The sequence below is a fragment of the Ovis canadensis genome, chromosome 2 (assembly GCF_042477335.2).
Source record: "Ovis canadensis isolate MfBH-ARS-UI-01 breed Bighorn chromosome 2, ARS-UI_OviCan_v2, whole genome shotgun sequence".
Lineage (NCBI taxonomy): Eukaryota > Metazoa > Chordata > Mammalia > Artiodactyla > Bovidae > Ovis > Ovis canadensis.
Window position 1 is genome coordinate 107,068,640 of NC_091246.1, and position 17,999 is coordinate 107,086,638.

Sequence of the window (17,999 nt, forward strand, 5' to 3'; positions counted from 1 at the left end):
AAAATAAAGTCTGACTTGTTTCCATTGTTTCCCCATCTATTTGCCATGAAGTGATGGGACCAGATGCCATGATCTTAGTTTTCTGAATGTTGAGCTTTAAGCCAACTTTTTAACTCTCCTCTTTCAGTTTCATCAAGAGGCTTTTTATAGTTCTTCTTCATTTTCTGCCATAAGGGTAGTGTCATCTGCATATCTGAGGTTATTGATATTTCTCCCAGAAATCTTGATTCCAGCTTGTGCTTCTTCCAGCCCAGTATTTTTCAAGATGTACTCTGCATATAAGTTAAATAAGCAAGGTGACAATATACAGCCTTGACCTACTCCTTTCCCAATTTGAAACCCGTCTGTTGTTCCATATCCAGTTCTAACTATTGCTTCCTGACCTGCATATAGGTTTCTCAAGAGGCAGGTCAGGTGGCCTGGTATTCCCATCTCTCTCAGAATTTTCCACAGTTTACTGTGATCCAAACAGTCAAAAGCTTTGGCATAGTCAATAAAGCAGAAATAGATGTTTTTCTGGAACTCTCTTGCTTTTTCCATGATCCAGTGGATGTTGGCAATTTGATCTCTGGTTCCTCCAACTTTTCTAAAACCAGCTTGAACATCTGGAAGTCCACCGTTCACGTATTGCTAAAGCCTGGCTTGGAGAATTTTGAGCATTACTTTACTAGCGTGTGAGATAAGTGTAAATGTGTGGTAGTTTGAGCATTCTTTGGCATTGCCTTTCTTTGGGATTGGAATGAAAACTGACCTTTTCCAATCCTGTGGTCACTGCTGAGTTTTCCAAGTTTGCTGGCATATAGAGTGCAGCACTTTCACAGCATCATCTTTCAGGATTTGAAATAGCTCTACTGGAATTCCATCACCTCCACTAGCTTTGTTGATAGTGATGCTTTCTAAGACCCACTTAACTTCACATTCTAGGATGTCTGGCTCTAGATGAGTGATCACACCATCGTGATTATCCGGGTCGTGAAGATCTTTTTTGTATAGTTTTGTGTATTCTTGCCACCTCTTCTTAATATCTTATGCTTCTGTTAGGTCCATACCATTTCTGTCCTTTATTGAGCCCATCTTTGCATGAAATGTTCCCTTGGCATCTTTAATTTTCTTGAAGAGATCTCTAGTGTTTCCCATTCTGTTGTTTTCTTCTATTTCTTTGCATTGATTGTTGAGGAAGGCTTTCCTCATCTCTCCTTGCTATTCTTTGGAACTCTGCATTCTGATGCTTATATCTTTCCTTTTCTCCTTTGCTTTTCGCCTCTCTTCTTTTCACAGCTATTTGTAGGGCCTCCCCAGACAGCCATTTTGCTTTTTTGCATTTCTTTTCCATGGGGATGGTCTTGATTCCTGCCTCCTCATGAACCTCCATCCATAGTTCATAAGGCACTCTATCAGATCTAGTCCCTTAAATCTATTTCTCACTTCTGTTGTATAATCATAAGGGATTTGCTTTAGGTCATACCTGAATAGTCTAGCAGTTTTCCCTACTTTCTTCAATTTAAGTCTGAATTTGGCAATGAGCAGTTCATGATCTGAGCCACAGTCAGCTCCCGGTCTTGTTTTTGTTGACTGTATAGAGCTTCTCCATCTTTGGCTGCAAAGAATATAATCAACCTGATTTTGGTGTTGACCATCTGGTGATGTCCATGTGTAGAGTCTTCTCTTGTGTTGTTGGAAGAGGGTGTTTGCTATGACCAGTGCGTTCTCTTGGCAAAACTCTATTAGTCTTTCCCCTGCTTCATTCCATATTCCAAGGCCAAATTTGCCTGTTACTCCAGGTGTTTCTTGACTTCCTGCTTTTGCACTCCAGTCCCCTATAATGAAAAGAACATCTTTGGGTGTTAGTTCTGAAAGGTCTTGTAGGTCTTCATAGAACTGTTCAAGTTCAGCTTCTTCAGTGTTACTGGTTGGGGCATAGGCTTGGATTACCTTGATATTGAATGGTTTGTCTTGGAAATGAACCGAGATCATTCTGTCGTTTTTGAGATTGCCTCCAAGTACTGCATTTTAGACTGTTTTGTTGACCATGATTGCTACTCCATTTCTTCTAAGGGATTCCTGCCCGCAGTAGTAGATATAATGGTCATCTGAGTTAAATTCACCCATTCCAGTCCATTTTAGTTCGCTGATTCCTAGAATGCCGACATTCACTCTTGCCATCTCTTGTTTGACCACTGCCTATTTGCCTTGATTCATGGACCTGACATTCCAGGTTCCTATGCAATATTGCTCTTTACAGCATCAGACCTTGCTTCTATCACCAGTCACATCCACAGCTGGGTATTGTTTTTGCTTTGGCTCCATCCCTTCATTCTTTCTGGAGTTATTTCTCCCTGATCTCCAGTAGCATATTGGGCACTTACTCACCTGGGGAGTTCCTCTTTCAGTATCCTATCATTTTGCCTTTTCATACTGTTCATGAGGTTCTCAAGGCAAGAATACTGAAGTGGTTTGCCATTCCCTTCTCCAGTGGACCACATTCTGTCAGACCTCTCCACCATTACCCGCCCATCTTAGGTGGCCCCACTTGGCATGGCTTAGTTTCATTAAGTTAGATAAGGCTATGGTCCGAGTATGATTAGATTGACTAGTTTTCTGTGATCATGGTTTCAATGTATCTGCCCTCTGATGCCCTCTCTCAACACCTATGGTCTTACTTGGGTTTCTCTTACCTTGGATGTGGGGTATCTCTTCACGCCTCTCAAGCAAAGCCCAGCTGCTGCTCCTTACCTTGGACAAGGTCACCTCTCCTGACCTTGAACATGGAGTAGCTCCTCTCGGCCCTCCTGCGCCTGCACAGCCACCGCTCCTTGGACGTAGGGTTGCTCCTCTCTGCCGCTGCCCCTGACCTCAGATGTGGGATAGCTCATCTAGGCCACTCCGGTGCGGTCGCAGCCTGGTGCTCTCAGTAGCTGCCCTGACCTGTTTGATGAACTTAAAAAAAGTAAAGAAAGAAGCTTGTAATAATTTCTGTGACAACTTTGGTTTTCAGAAATTCATGTTATTTTGTGCCTTAAGTAAAATTCTCAATTCTTTTTTTTTCTTTTTTTTAAATTTAAATTTGTTTATTTTTTATGGAGGCTAATTACTTTACAATATTGTATTAGTTTTGCCATACATCAACATGATCTTGAAGTGATTAAAAGCATTTTGACTTCCTTGGTGTTATCACCATGAAGTACCAGCCAGTACAGAGATCAGAAAGGTTTCTAGAGGGTGAAATTGTCTTTCATCAGAAAATCAAAGTAATGTCCAGGATCTTTGACTTCAGACAGAGTTATATTTGAATCTCCAGTAGGCTATGCACTAGTGGAGAACTTTGGACAAGACACTTCACTTCACTAAGCCTTAGTGTTCTCATCTGAGAAATGGGAGTGTTAATGGGACCAGCTTCATAAGGCTGTTTTGAAGATGATATAACTATGATGCTGCTTAAAAAAATCTAGACTTTCCATTCTGAAGTACTTATGGATGAAATCATATGAAGTTTAGGACTTACTTCAAAATAATGCCGATATGAGGAAATGGGTAGGGGTATAGAAATAACTAGATTGGCCATGACTTTTTGATTGTAGAGAATGGGTTATGAGGTACATAGGAACTCATTATGTCATTTTATTTTTGTATATTATTGAAAATTTTCACAATAAAAAATTTAAAATGATAAAAATAATGCAAGTAAAGCTGTTAGCAGTGTTTGGCACATAGTATATACTAAAAAAATATATGTCAACTAATTATTATAATAATAATCTTCACAGAGTAATAGTTAACATCACGGACATGGTGAAATATTGATGTAAGGATGTCATTTTTTAAAATGAATGGTTCTAATTACAAGTTATATTTTTTAACAGTTCAGTTCAGTTGCTCAGTTGTGTTCTACTCTTTGTGACTCCATGAATCGCAGCATGCCAGGCTTCCCTGTCCATCACCAACTCTGGAGTTTACTCAAACTCATGTTCTATATATGATTTTTTTTCTGTTTTAATTGAATAGAATATAACTGTTTTATTATTTATCACAAATAAAGGACCTACTAGTAACTATTTTTTTCATCTTTTTATATCCAAGTCATTATAATGAGTAAAAAGGAAAAAGATTACACAATTTCTGAATGTTTTGACATGATATCAACACTTGCAAAATTCTAAGCAAATTAAGAACTATTTCTATTTGTTTAGTTAATAAAAAAGAAATCCAATAATCATATAAGTTTTAGCAGAACAACAAAGATGTCATCACTTGTAAACAAAAATATTTAAATCAACCCTCTTTCATTAAAGCCTGTTTTTTCTGGTTCTTTTGGGACTAGGGGCAGCCCTCTGCCTACAGCAGGACCTACTTTGCACATGAGACTTTTCCATATGCAGGACAGGTTTTGTGCTCCATCTCAGGATAGCCATGGAGCTCTCCAACTCACTGGAATGAATGACTGCTGAAAAGCATGCTTCCTGCCATGGTGGGATTTCCTGACACATAGTAGATTTCTCATTCTCTAAGACCGAACCTGAATTTAAAACACATACTTCCTGTAGAATCTCACTAATTCCTCTTTTGGGGGATTTTTCACTTATGCTCACGGTCTGAAAGTCAAGCAAATCTCTAATGCCCATGTCCTGCAATGGTCCTGCTTTTTTCAAGGACTTCTGGAAATAATTATCTTTGCACTTCAAAGATGAAAGCTTTGTTAAATATGTGAGACAGCAAGCAGATGTGGCAGGGCAGATCACACTGCACATCGTCTTGTGTCACAGCTGTACAGCTGATGGAGAGCTTGCCTGAAACGGTGTCATTTAGAGACGCAAAAGAAAATGGTTGTTTGGAGGAAGAAGGTTAACATCTCTTGTACTACATGATTCAGCAATGAAACCCAGAATAGATGCATCCAAATGATTTTTTTCTCAAAAATTCATATAATTAAAGCACGGACACAAAATAAAATAGATCATAGACAGTAAGTACATAGAACACTTTCTTTGTTAGTATCCATAAACATATAATAATAAATTCTTTAATAACAAATCTTTGTGCCATTAATTTTCTGTTGTTGTTGTTCTGTATTTTATTTCTTATTGTGTGTGTGCCATTAGTTTTATAAAGAGTAGCATGTAGCCATTTTATGCACATTTACTCTCATGATCAGATTATTTTATTTTTATTATCAAACCTATGACATGAGAGTTTTAAGCTTTTGCTTTTTATTTTAAAAAATGATTTAATATATATATATATTTATTCTAAAAGTGATTTAAATATATATATCCTTTTACTCTAAAAAATGATCTAAATGTATATATACTTTGCTCTATATTTATAAAAAGTTGTGTGTTGTGTGTTAGTCGGTCAGTCGTGTACAACTCTTTTTGACCCCATGGACTGTAGCCCACAGGCTCCTCTGTCTATGGGATTCTCCAGGCGAGGATACTGGGGTGGATAGTCATGCCCTCCTCCATCCAGGGGATCTTCCCAACCCAAGGATCGAACCCAGGTCTCCCGCATTGCAGGCGGATTTTTTTACTGTCTGAGTGACCAGGGCTGAATAGGATACTCATGAAAGGCTCACTGTAGAGGTCATGGTGGCCTGAGACTTGTTGGGGGTTTGCAGAATAGATCTTTATGATAGTCCCTTGGGGGATGGGTCATTCAGAGTTTCTCCAGGACCCAGGGCTTCCCTGGTGGCTCAGAGGGTAAAGCCTCTGCCTGCAATGCAGGAGATCTGGGTTCAATCCCTGTGTGGGGAAGAGCCCCTGGAGAAGGAAATGGCAACCCACTCCAGTATTCTTGCCTGGAAAACCCTATGGATGGGGAAGCCTGGTGGGCTACAGTCCATGGAGTTGCAAAGAGTTGGATGCAACTTCAGTTTTACTTTACTTTCAATTTGGCTGCAGCACATCACATGTGGGATTATATTTCCCTGACTGGGGATCAAACTTGAGTCCAAACAGTGAAAGAGTTGAGTCCTAAGCAGTGGACACCAGGGAATTCCCTAAAAATATATTTTTTTAATGTGATGAAGAGTAAAAAAGTATTCCACATGTGCCACCTCTCATGTCACAAAGCACACATCAAACTTGAATTCATCATTCCCTGATAGATGCTATGAAATGAAATGAAACGGGGGTTGTGAGGTAAAAATCTGAAAGAAACTAAGGGGCTCTGAGGTAAAATTTAACATAAAGAAGAGGATTCTGAGGTCAAATCTGACAGAAACTAGAGAGATATGAGTAAAATCTGACAGAAACTAGAGAGATCTGATGTAAAATCTGACAGGAGCCATGGAGTTCTGAGGCAAAAATCTGACAGAAACTTGAGCATTGTTAGGGATTAGGGAGTCTTGTAAATTCTGACAGAACCTAGAAGGTTGAGGTAAAATCTGAGACAGCTAGGATGTTCTGAGGTAGAGTCTGACAGAAATTGAGGGATTCTGAAGTAATATCTGACAGAAACTGGGATGCTCTGAAGTAAAATCTGACAGAACCTAGGACATTCTGAGGAAAAATCTGACAGAAACTTAAGGGTTCTGAGGTAAAATGTGACAGAAACTAGAGAGTTCTGAGATAAATATGACAAACTAGAGGTCTGTGAGGTAAAATATGACAGAACCTAGAAGGTTCTGAGGTAAAATCTGACAGAGCTTAGGATGTTCTGAGGCAATTTCTGACAGAACATAGGATGTTCTGAGGTAACATTTTATAGAAACTAGAGGATTCTTCAGTAAAATCTGACAAAACTGGAGCATTTTGAGGTAAAATCTGACGGAAACTCGGGTTCCTGAGGTAAACTGACAGAAACTTGAAAGTTCTGAGGTAAAATCTGACAGTACCTAGGACTCTCTGAGGAAAAATCTGACAGAAACTTGAGGGTTCTGAGATAAAATCTGAAAGAAAGAAGGGGGTTCTGAGTTAAAATCTGGCAGAAACTAGATGGCTCTGCAGTAAAATGATAGAACATAGGGGTTTCTGAGGCAAAAACTGATGGAAATAGGGGGTTCTGAGATAAAATCTGACAGAAAGAAGGCAGTATACTGAGGTAAAATCTGACAGGACCAAGAGAGTTCTGAAGTACAGAAACTAGGGAGTTGTGAGGTAAAATCTGACAGAAACTAGGGGTTTCTGAAGTAAAAGCTGACAGAATCTATGGGGTTCTGAGGTAAATCTAACAGAATCTAAAGGATTCTGAGATAAAATCAGACAGGAACTATGGGGTTCTGAGGTACAATCTTACAGAAAGAAGGGCCTTCTGAGGTAAAATCTGACAGAAACAAGAAGGTTTTCGAGGTAAAAACTGACAGAAATTTTAGCATTATGAGGTAAAATGTGATAGAAACTAGGGAGTTCTGAGGTAATTTCTGACAGAATCTAGTACCTTTTGAGATAAAATCTGACAGAAACTAGAGGGTTTGGGGTTAAAATATGACAGAACTTAGAGGGTTCTGAGGCAAATTCTGACAGAACCTAGGAGGCAATGAAGTAAAATTTGACAGAAACTTGAGGTTTCTGAGGTAAAATCTGAGAGAATTAGGATATTCTGAGGTAAAATCTGGCAGAAATTGGGAGATTCTGAAGTAAAATATGACATAACCTGGGATGATCTCAGGTAAAATCTGACTGAACCTAGAGGTTTCTGAGGTAAAATCTGACAGAACCCAGCACATTTTAAAGTAAAACCTGATAGAACCTAGAGGGTTCTGAGGTAAAATCTGAAAGAAACCCAGGATTCTGAGATAAGATCTGACAGAAACCAGAAGATTCTAAGGTAAAATCTGACAGAAACTAATGCTTTCTGAGGTAATATCTGACAGAAACTAGGGCATTCTGAGGCAAAAACTGACAATCTAGGGGATTCTGAGGTAAAATCACATAGAAAGGGGAGTTCTGAGGTAAAATCTGACATAAGGAATGGATTCTGAGGTACAATCTGACAGAAACTAGGACATTCTGGGGTAAAATTTCACAGAAATTTAGGGATTCCGAGGTAAAATATGACAGAACCTAGGATCTTCTGAGGTAAAATCTGATAGACCTAGGGCATTTTAGGTAAAATGTGACAGAAAGAGGGGAGTCTACCTAGGAAGACCTGATGTAAACTTTGAGAGAAACTAGAGGGTTCCAAGATAATATCTGACAGAAACTAGGGGTTGTAGGAGGTTTTAGGTAAAATCTGACAGAAACTAAGGTATTTTCTGGTTTGATGAACTTTTGTTCAGTATTTAGTGGGCATTGCAAATTTAATGAAAAGGTCATCTCTGATCCCTGGGTGATTTTCATGATGGATCTTCAGAGGTTTCCTGGAAGCAGGACAGAGCTCCATCATAATGGAAGACATGTTCTAGGAGGCTTCTTGTAGTCGCAGGAAGACCCTTCAGCACATCCAGACACATATTCACTGCTTGTCTGTTCTCAAAAAAGGAAAGGCAAAAGAAAAGAGTCAGTCATCTCTGTGTGTGCTTGTTTGTGTCTATGAAAACTGAAGCATGCAAGCATCAACTTTCTCATATAACTGTGCTACCAAATAATAAATTTTTGAAAGTGTTTTTTTCCCTTTGAATTCCATTTTCTTTAGTGACCTCAATAACCACCAGTGACCCCAAAACCACTAGACCACTAGAAAATAGGGAAAACCCCTAGACCATCCAGGTAAGACCAAAATCATATCCTTTATGATTATACAGTGGAAGTGACAAATAGATTCAAGGGACTAGATATGATAGAATGCATGAAGGACTATGGATGGAGGTTTGTGACATTGTATAGGAGACAGTGATCAAGACCATCCCAAAGAAAAATAGATACAAAAAGGCAAAATGGCTGTCTGAGGATGCCTTAAAAATGGCTGAGAAAAGAAGAGAAGCAAAAGGCAAAGGAAAAAAGAAAAGATATATCCATCCGAATGCAGATTTCCAAAGAATAGCAAGGAGAGATAAGAAAGCCTTCCTCAGTGATCAATGCAAAGAAATAGAAGAAAACAATAGAATGGGAAAGACTAGAGATCTCTTCAAGAAAATTAGAGATACCAAGGGAACATTTCATGCAAAGATGGACACAATAAAGGATAAAAATGGTATAGACTTAATAGAAGCAGAAGATATTAAGAAGAGGTGGCAAGAATACACAGAAGAACTATGCAGAAAAGATCTTAATGACCCAGATAACCACAATGGTGTGACCACTCACTTAGAGGCACATATCTTGGACTGCAAAGTCAAGTGGGCCTTAGGAAGAATCACTACGAACAAAGCTAGTGGAGGTTGATGGAATTCCAGCTGAGCTATTTCAAATCCTAAAAGATGATGCTGTTAAAATGCTGCACTCAACATGCCAGCAAATTTGGAAAACTCAGCAGTGACCACAGGATTGGCAAAGGTCAGTTTTCATTCCATTTCCAAAGAAAGCCTGTGCCAAAGAATGCTCAAACTACACACAATTGTACTCATCTCACAGGCTAGCAAAGTAATACTCAAAATACTCCAAGCTAGGCTTCAAGAGTATGTGAATCAAGAACTTCCAGATGTTCACGTTGGGTTTAGAAGAGGCAGAGGAACCAGATATTAAATGGCCAAGATCTGTTGAATCATAGAAAAAGCAAGGGAGTTCCAGAAAAACATCCACTTCTGCTTCACTGACTATGCTGAAGCTGTTGACTGTGTGGATCACAACAAACTACAGAGAATTCTTAAAGAGATGGGTATACCAGACCACCTTAACTGCCTCCTCAGAAATCTGTATGCAGGTCAAGAAGCAACAGTTAGAGCCATATATGGAACAACAGACTGGTTCCAAATTGGTACAGGAGTATGTCAAGGCTGTATATTGTCACCCTGCTTATTTAACTTATATGCAGAGTACATCATGAGAAGCACCAGGCTGGATGAAGTGCAAACTGGAATCAACATTGCTGGGAGAGATATCAATAACCTCAGACATGCAGATGACACCACCTTAATGGGAGAAAGCGAAGAACTAAAGAGCCTCTTGATGAAAATGAAAGAGAAGAGTGAAAAAGTTGGCTTAAAACTCACCATTCAAAAAACTAAGATCATGGCATCTGGACCCATCACTTCATGGCAAATAGATGGAGAAACGATGGAAACAGGGGAAGACTATTTTCTTGGGCTCCAAAATCACTGCAGATGGTGACTGCAGCCATGAAATTAAAAGATGCTTGCTACTTGGAAGAAAAGCTATGACCAACCTAGACAGCATATTAAAAAGCAGAGACATTACTTTGCCAACAAAGGTCTGTATAGTCAAAGTCATGGTTTTTCCAGTAGTCACATGTGGATGAGAGAGTTGGACCAACAGAAGGTTGGGCACTGAAGAATTGATGCTTTTGAGCTGTGGTGTTGGAGAAGACTCTTAAGAGTCCCTTGGACTGCAAGGAGATCAAACCAGTCCATCCTAAAGGAAATCATTCCTGAATATTCATTGGAAGGACTGATGCTGAAGCTGAAACTCCAGTAGTTTGGCCACCTGATGGGAAGACCTGACTCATTGGAAAAGACCCTGATGCTGGGCAAGATTGAAAGTGGGAGGAGAAGGACTACAGAGGCTGAGGTGGTTGGGTGACATCACCGACTCAATGGATATGAGTTTGAGCAGGCTCCAGGAGTTGATGATGGACAGGGAATCCTGGTGTGCTGCAGTACACACGGTCGCAGAGTCAAACATGACTGAGCGACTGAACTGAACTGAACAAGCACAGGATAATGTTGGAGCAGGTTTATTTTTATTTTTTGCCACGCTATGTGGCATATGGGATCTTGGTCCCCTAACTAGGGCATGGAAGCCATGTTCCCTGCATTGGAAGGATGAAGTCTTATTCACTGGACAGCCAGGGAAATCCCTGAGGGAAGTTTTATTATCTCCTGCCTCTAGGTGAGACTCAGAGAGTCTAGTAACTTTCATATAGTCCCTCAGAAGATAAATGGCAGGATTTTTATTATAATTGTCTACTGACCCTCATTCATTTTACTGTGTTCATATTCAAATGTACATACGTGACTTCTTGTGCTTGGTGGTGAAGTCAGAAACTTAGAATAGATTTGTGTGTTATTGGCTTTTATTTAAACAATTGATACAGGATACTCAGGTATTTAATTTTCATTTTAAAAAGGCTCTCCCTTGTCATAGTACTTGAAGCAGATAAAAGGCAGATAAATGGCAGGATTTTTATTATAACTGTCTACTGACCCTTGTTCATTTTACTGTGTTCATATTAAAACGGACATATGTGACTTCTCATGCTTGGTGGTGAATTCAGAAACTTAGAGAAGATTTGTGTGTTATTGGCTTTTATTGAGACAATTGATACAGGATGCTCAGGTATTTAATTTTCATTTTAAAAAGAATCTTCCTTGCCATAGTACTTGAAGAATGTGTCAGCTTTTGAAGATTTTGTGATTTGGGGCCTTTGGTGTTTTCTGGATTAACCATGTCACATTTGCTCTCCTTCCTTTTCAGTTCTTTTTACTGGAAAGGACCTGCTATGCTCCATTTGATCACAATCCTGACCCATTTGGAGGTCCCATGAGCTGGCACCTGCTATTACTGATGAACATAGATGTAAAAATTCTCAACAAAATTTTATCAAACAGAGTCCAACAACATATTTAAAAGATCATACATCATGACCAAGTGGGCTTTATCTCAGGGATGTAAGGATTCTTTAATATCTGCAGAGCAATCAATGTGATATACCACATTAACAAATGGAAAGATAAAAACCATATGATTATCTCAATAGATGCAGAGAAAGCCTTTGACAAAATTCAACATCCATTTATGATAAAAACCCTCCAGAAAGCAGGCATAGAAGGAACATAGCTCAACATAATAAAAGCCATATATGATAAACCCACAGCAAACATTATCCTCAATGTTGAAATATTAAAAGCATTTCCCCTAAAGTCAAGAACAAGACAAGGGTGCCCACTCTCATCGCTACTGTTCAACATAGTTTTGGAAGTTTTGGCCACAGCCATCAGAGAAGAAAAAGAAATAAAAGGAATCCAGATTGGAAAAGAAGAGCTAAAATTCTCACTGTTTGCAGATGACATTATCCTCTACATAGAAAACCCTAAAGATTCCACCAGATAATTACTAGAGCTAATCAATGAGTATAGTAATTTTCAGGATATGAAATTAATGGAGAAATCCCTTGCATTTCTATACACTAACAATGAGAAAACAGAAAGAGAAATTAAGGAAACAATTCCATTCACCATTGCAATGAAAAGAATAAAATACTTAGGAATAAATTTACCTAAAGAAACTAAAGACCTATATATAGAAAACTACAAAATACTGATGAAAAAATCAAAGATGACACAAATAGATGGAGAAATATACCATGTTCATGGATCAGAAGAATCAATATAGTGAAAATGAATATACTACCCAAAGCAATCTATAGATTCAATGCAATCCCTGTCAAGCTACCAATGGTATTTTTCAGAGAACTAGAACAAATAATTTCACAATTTGTATGGAAATACAAATTGCCAAAGCAATCTTGAGAATGAAGAATGTAACTGGAGGAATCAACCTGCTTGACTTCAGGCTCTACTACAAAGCTCCAGTCATCAAGACAGTATGGTACTGGCACAAAGACAAAAATATAGATCAAAGGAACAAAATAGAAAGCCCAGAGATAAATCCATGCACCTATGGACACCTTATCATTGACAAAGGAGGAAAGAATATACAATGGAGAAAAGACAATCTCTTTAACAAGAGGTGCTGAGAAAACTGGTCAACCACCTGTAAAAGAATGATACTAGAACACTATCTAACACCATACACAAAAATAAACTCAAAATGGTTTAAAGGTCTAAATGTAAGACCAGAAACTATAAAACTCCTAGAGGAAAACATAGGCAAAACACTCTTTGACATAAATCACAGCAGGATCGTCTATGACCCACCTCCCAGAGTAATGGAAATAAAAGCAAAAATAAACAAATGGGACCTAATTAAACTTAAAAGCTTTGGCACAATGAAGGAACCATAAACAAGGTGAAAAGATAGCTTTCAGAATGGGAGAACATAATAGCAAATGAAGCAATTGACAAAGAATTAATCTCAAAAATATACAAGCAGCTCCTGCAGCTCAATTCCAGAAAAATAAACTACCCAATCAAAAAACAAGCCAAAGTATTAAATAGACATTTCTCCAAAGAAGACATACAGATGACTAACAAACACATGAAAAGATGCTCAACATTACTCATTATCAGAGAAATGCAAATCAAAACTACAATGAGGTACCATCTCACACCAATCAAAATGGTTGCTATCAAAAAGTCTACAAACAATAAATGCTGGAGAGGGTGCAGAGAAAAGGGAACCAACCCTCTTACACTGTTGGTGGGAATGCAAACTAGTATAGCCACTATGGAGAACAGTGTGGAGATTCCTTAAAAAACTGGAAATAGAACTGCCATACGACCCAGCAATCCCGCTGCTGGGCATACACACCGAGGAAACCAGAATTGAAAGAAACACATGTACCCCAATGTTCATTGCAGCATTGTTTACAATAGCCAGGACATGGAAGCAACCTAGATGTCCATCAGCAGAGGAATGGATAAGAAAGCTGTGGTACATATACACGGTGGAATATTACTCAGCCATTAAAAAGAATGCACTTGAATCAGTTCTAATGAGGTGGATGAAACTGGAGCCTATTATACAGAGTGAAGTAAGTCAGAAGGAAAAACACCAATACAGTATAGAATGATGGTAATGATGACCCTGTATGCAAGACAGCAAAAGAGACACAGATGTAAAGAACAGTATTTTGGACTCTGTGGGGGAGGCAAGGATGGGATGATTTGAGAGAACAGCATTGAAACATGTATAATATCATACGTGAAACAGATCATCAGTCTGGGTTTGATGCATGGAGCAGGGTGCTCAGGGCTGGTGCACTGGGATGACCCTGAGGGATGAGATGGGGAGGGAGGTGGGAGGGGGTTCAGGATGGGGAACACATGTACACCGAGGCTAATTCATGTCAATGTATGGCAAAACTACTACAATATTGTAAAGTAATTAGCCCCCAATTAAAATAAATTAATTAATTTTAAAAATTAAAAGAAAAATAAAATCCTCTTGATACTCTTCAGGCCAAAAGTATGTGTTCCTTATTTTGAACTCAGATAAAACTTTGTCTCTGCTGCAGTTTTTTCAGCTTTTCCCTTAAAATGGCCTTCATATTTTATTTTCTATGTTTTCTGATGGCTGTACTTTTTTATATTCTCCTACAGAATTTATCGCCACTTTAGTAGGTGATCAACACATATTTGTATTCATTGCCTGGATATACGAGAGAGGTCATTGTTAATGTATGTTAAAGAACAGAAAGATCAACCTTGTCTTTGCTGTTAACTCCAAAATATTATAATAATAATATGTTATGGATCAATAATCCATTACAAAAATAGCAACTAAATTGTTTGGGGAATTTAAAAACACTTGGGGAAGTGTTTAATTACAGGATCAGTCTTTATCTGTCTTTCAGTTCAGTTCAGTTCAGTTCAGTTCAGTTCAGTCGCTCAGTCGTGTCCAACTCTTTGCGACCCCATGAATCACAGCACGCCAGGCCTCCCTGTCCATCACCAACTCCCAGAGTTTACCCAAACTCATGTCCATCGAGTTGGTGATGCCATCCAGCCATCTCATCCTTGGTCGTCCCCTTCTCCTCCTGCCCCCAATCCCTCCCAGCATCAAGGTCTTTTCCAATGAGTCAACACTTGGCATGAGGTGGCCAAAGTATTGGAGATTCAGCTTCAGCATCAATCCTTCCAAAGAACACCCAGGACTGTCTCCTTTAGGATGGAGAATTAGGCCAGACTCATCCTGGAAGTATCCTCTTTGGATGGTAAGTTATGTCTACTCTGGAAGATTTCTTAGCACTGAGATACTGAACATACCCTACAAGTAAGCAATCACATTTCTGATAAGTGTTTTAATGTTCTACTATTTGACAAACACTGATAGCAATATTTTTCTTCGGTTTGCGGCTTTTCAGCTGTTTAGAACGTCCTTTTTGAAATCCTAGACCTTCTTTTTAACCCCTTCTTTCAAAGATGAGGACGCAAACCTGTGGGCAGGTGTAGAAGAAGGGAGAGATGAACTTTAAAATGACAGTTATAATAAATGATTTAAAGAAATTATTAGTTTTGATAACCATTGTATAAAAGTACCTTTTTCTTTCTAATTTCCTTCTTTCCCTCTTTCTGTCTGCATCATCATCCCATTTTTAAAATGTAAACAGTGTCACAGTGAAAGAGGCAAGAAGCAGGCTCTGAAGATGAGATTACTAGGTAAGACAGCACTTGGCAAATGATATAACGCATGTCTAAAATCTCATTCTATTCACTTACTAAAGAGAATGTAAGTTCTGCATTAAAGCAAAATGCATTTTTGAGATTTCATTGAACTAATGTTAATCTAAAAGAGTTGATATCAGCTTACATTTAGTTTGGCTGGCTTTTTCAATTAATTAACTTTTAAAACAATTTAATGGATCATTGTGACATTTGCAGACACACCATTGGTAATTATAATAAAATGAGGGAAATAAAAAAACACTGTATATAATTGTAATACATCTGTATGTTCTATTCTGAGGTGACTATTTATTATATGATGTAAATTTGGGGTTTTTTAAGGGGTTTTTAGTAGTAACGCCTTTCTCTGGGAATAAATTTGTCTTGATTATTTTTAATTACCTTAGACATTCTGAAATACTGTTATTCCTTTCTGAGTAAAGCACTAAAAATATATTCATAGAAAGATGTAAAAACTGAACTGCCATAATGTTAACTCACAGTTAGGAAATTAAAATCAAAGAGACACTTAAATGCTTTAAATATACTCATTACAATTGTCCTCAAGTTTCTTTTTATATTGTTCATCATGGAAAACAGTTGTAGCAGAATAATGAACCTGAGATACTAACAATGAGATTTTTTTTTCCCCTTAGGCTTACTGGACTTATAAGACTTCCTCTCCTCTTTCCTCCAAATGAAAAAAAGATTTGCTTCTTCACTGCCTTTGGGAATTTTGGAAGAGATTCTTGAAACCCAAGATACACTTTGTGAACATTTGGAAATTTAGGTTTGGGCATGAGACATCAAAGCTTTGAACTTGAAGTTAAATCTGAGCAGTTTCTCTGCCCTGGACAGTGTGGGGTGGGTGTGGAGGCAAGGTCAGAGAAGGGCATAGCTAGCTGGGTGTAGCGCAGGAACCCCACCCTGCCCCACCCTTGTTCCAGGGCAGTAGTGCAGGGCAGAAGACAATAGAAGCACCAATGAGGTGTAAGGACTTGCGAGCAGAGGTCTGGTCCCTCACTCCCCAGACAAACAGGAGGACAGAGGGTCTCACTGAGAATGTCCTGGCACGGCTGTAACAAGGTGATTTACATGTGAGAGGCGGGGGTTGCCGCTCACCTTTCCAGAGCTCAGATATCCTAGGGGCCTGTGCCTGCCTCAGATTAGGGTATAGGAGAAGGGGGAGGAGACTAAGTGGGAGAAGAGGGAGACGGGGACCCCTGAGGATTTTTCTGCTGATGAAGGGACAAGCTAGCAAAGGATGAAGAGTGACTCTGGCTGGTGCTGGATGAGTCATAGTGACGCTGTGGCTGGTGGCAATTCTGGGGTTTGGGGGAGGGTGGGGGAGTAGTGCTGATGGAACAGATGACAGAAGATGCCAGCAGAGGATGGCTGAGAGGTAGAGGGTCACTCCTGTACATCAGTGAAGGAGAGGATCCCCCATAGTGTTTATCATGAGTCTCGGGAAGATTCAACAGGATTGGAGTCTGTTCTCAATTAGTTCAGATTTAGGCCTGAAATGATTGAAAAATACAACCAATTGAGTTTACTTAAGAAGGATAACCAGGTGAATTTTTCTATATCAAGTAAAATGACACCCTGTTCACTGGAGTCATACCTTTTTCACTCTTCACTTTGTGGCTGCATTTTATACCTGGTCTGTATCTATTCTTTATTTATGGATCAGATCAGCTTTTGCTCTTTGAAAAGCAGAATAAAAGAGAACTACAAAACTAGATCACACACACACACAAAACAATAGAAAAACACTGAAACTAATTGTTTAAAATAACCTTTTCTTGACATATTTCCCTTTAACTTGAAGTTCAAAGCCAGTTTTGATCCATAGAAAATGTTAGACTTGAAATATTATTCTTTCTTTGATTTCATTTTATCATCCATTTGAAAACTGCTCCAAACACTGAAAAGTATTTTCTTTATAAATATATTAAATAAAATCAGGTGATTCTTTTTTCAATAGATGAAATAAAATGATGCTTTCAGAATGATTTAAATGGGTAATATCAAGAGTAAAAAGCTAAAAAAAATTAGTCATATTTATTGTTCTTCAAAAAGATGCATGTTTCTGTTTATTGTGGTTAATCTGTGAATTGCTACAGTTGTTTTGATTAATGGCTAGACATGATGCCATCAAAGCATAAGCCCTGTTTGGTTGTAAAACTTGTCCATAAACTTGCTACTAAAAATGACAAAAACAGAAAAAGCCATCAAGGGTTTAAAAAAAAACCAAATGACAAAAACAGAAAAAAATAGAATGTTTGAGCTAAAGGAATCATATATATTATACAATAAGTGCATATGAATATATAGTATACAAATATATACATATATACATGTTGTATTATATATAATACTAACATATTACAAGTATTATACTAGCACACATATATGTCACATTATATTGCTAATGGTAGTTATTTAGTATATGGGAGATAGAGTTTCAGTAATGTTAAAACTGGATAGCAAGTTTATGAAATTAATTTAAAACTGTAATCAGTACAGTGAGAAGAAATAGCATTATGAGATCAAAGTGTTAGTCATCAAAAAAAGAAAACATAATTTCAGTGATGCTTTGCAGAGACTAATACACTGAAAGCCTTGATGATAAATGTCTAAAATAGTACTTCTTAAAAACCAA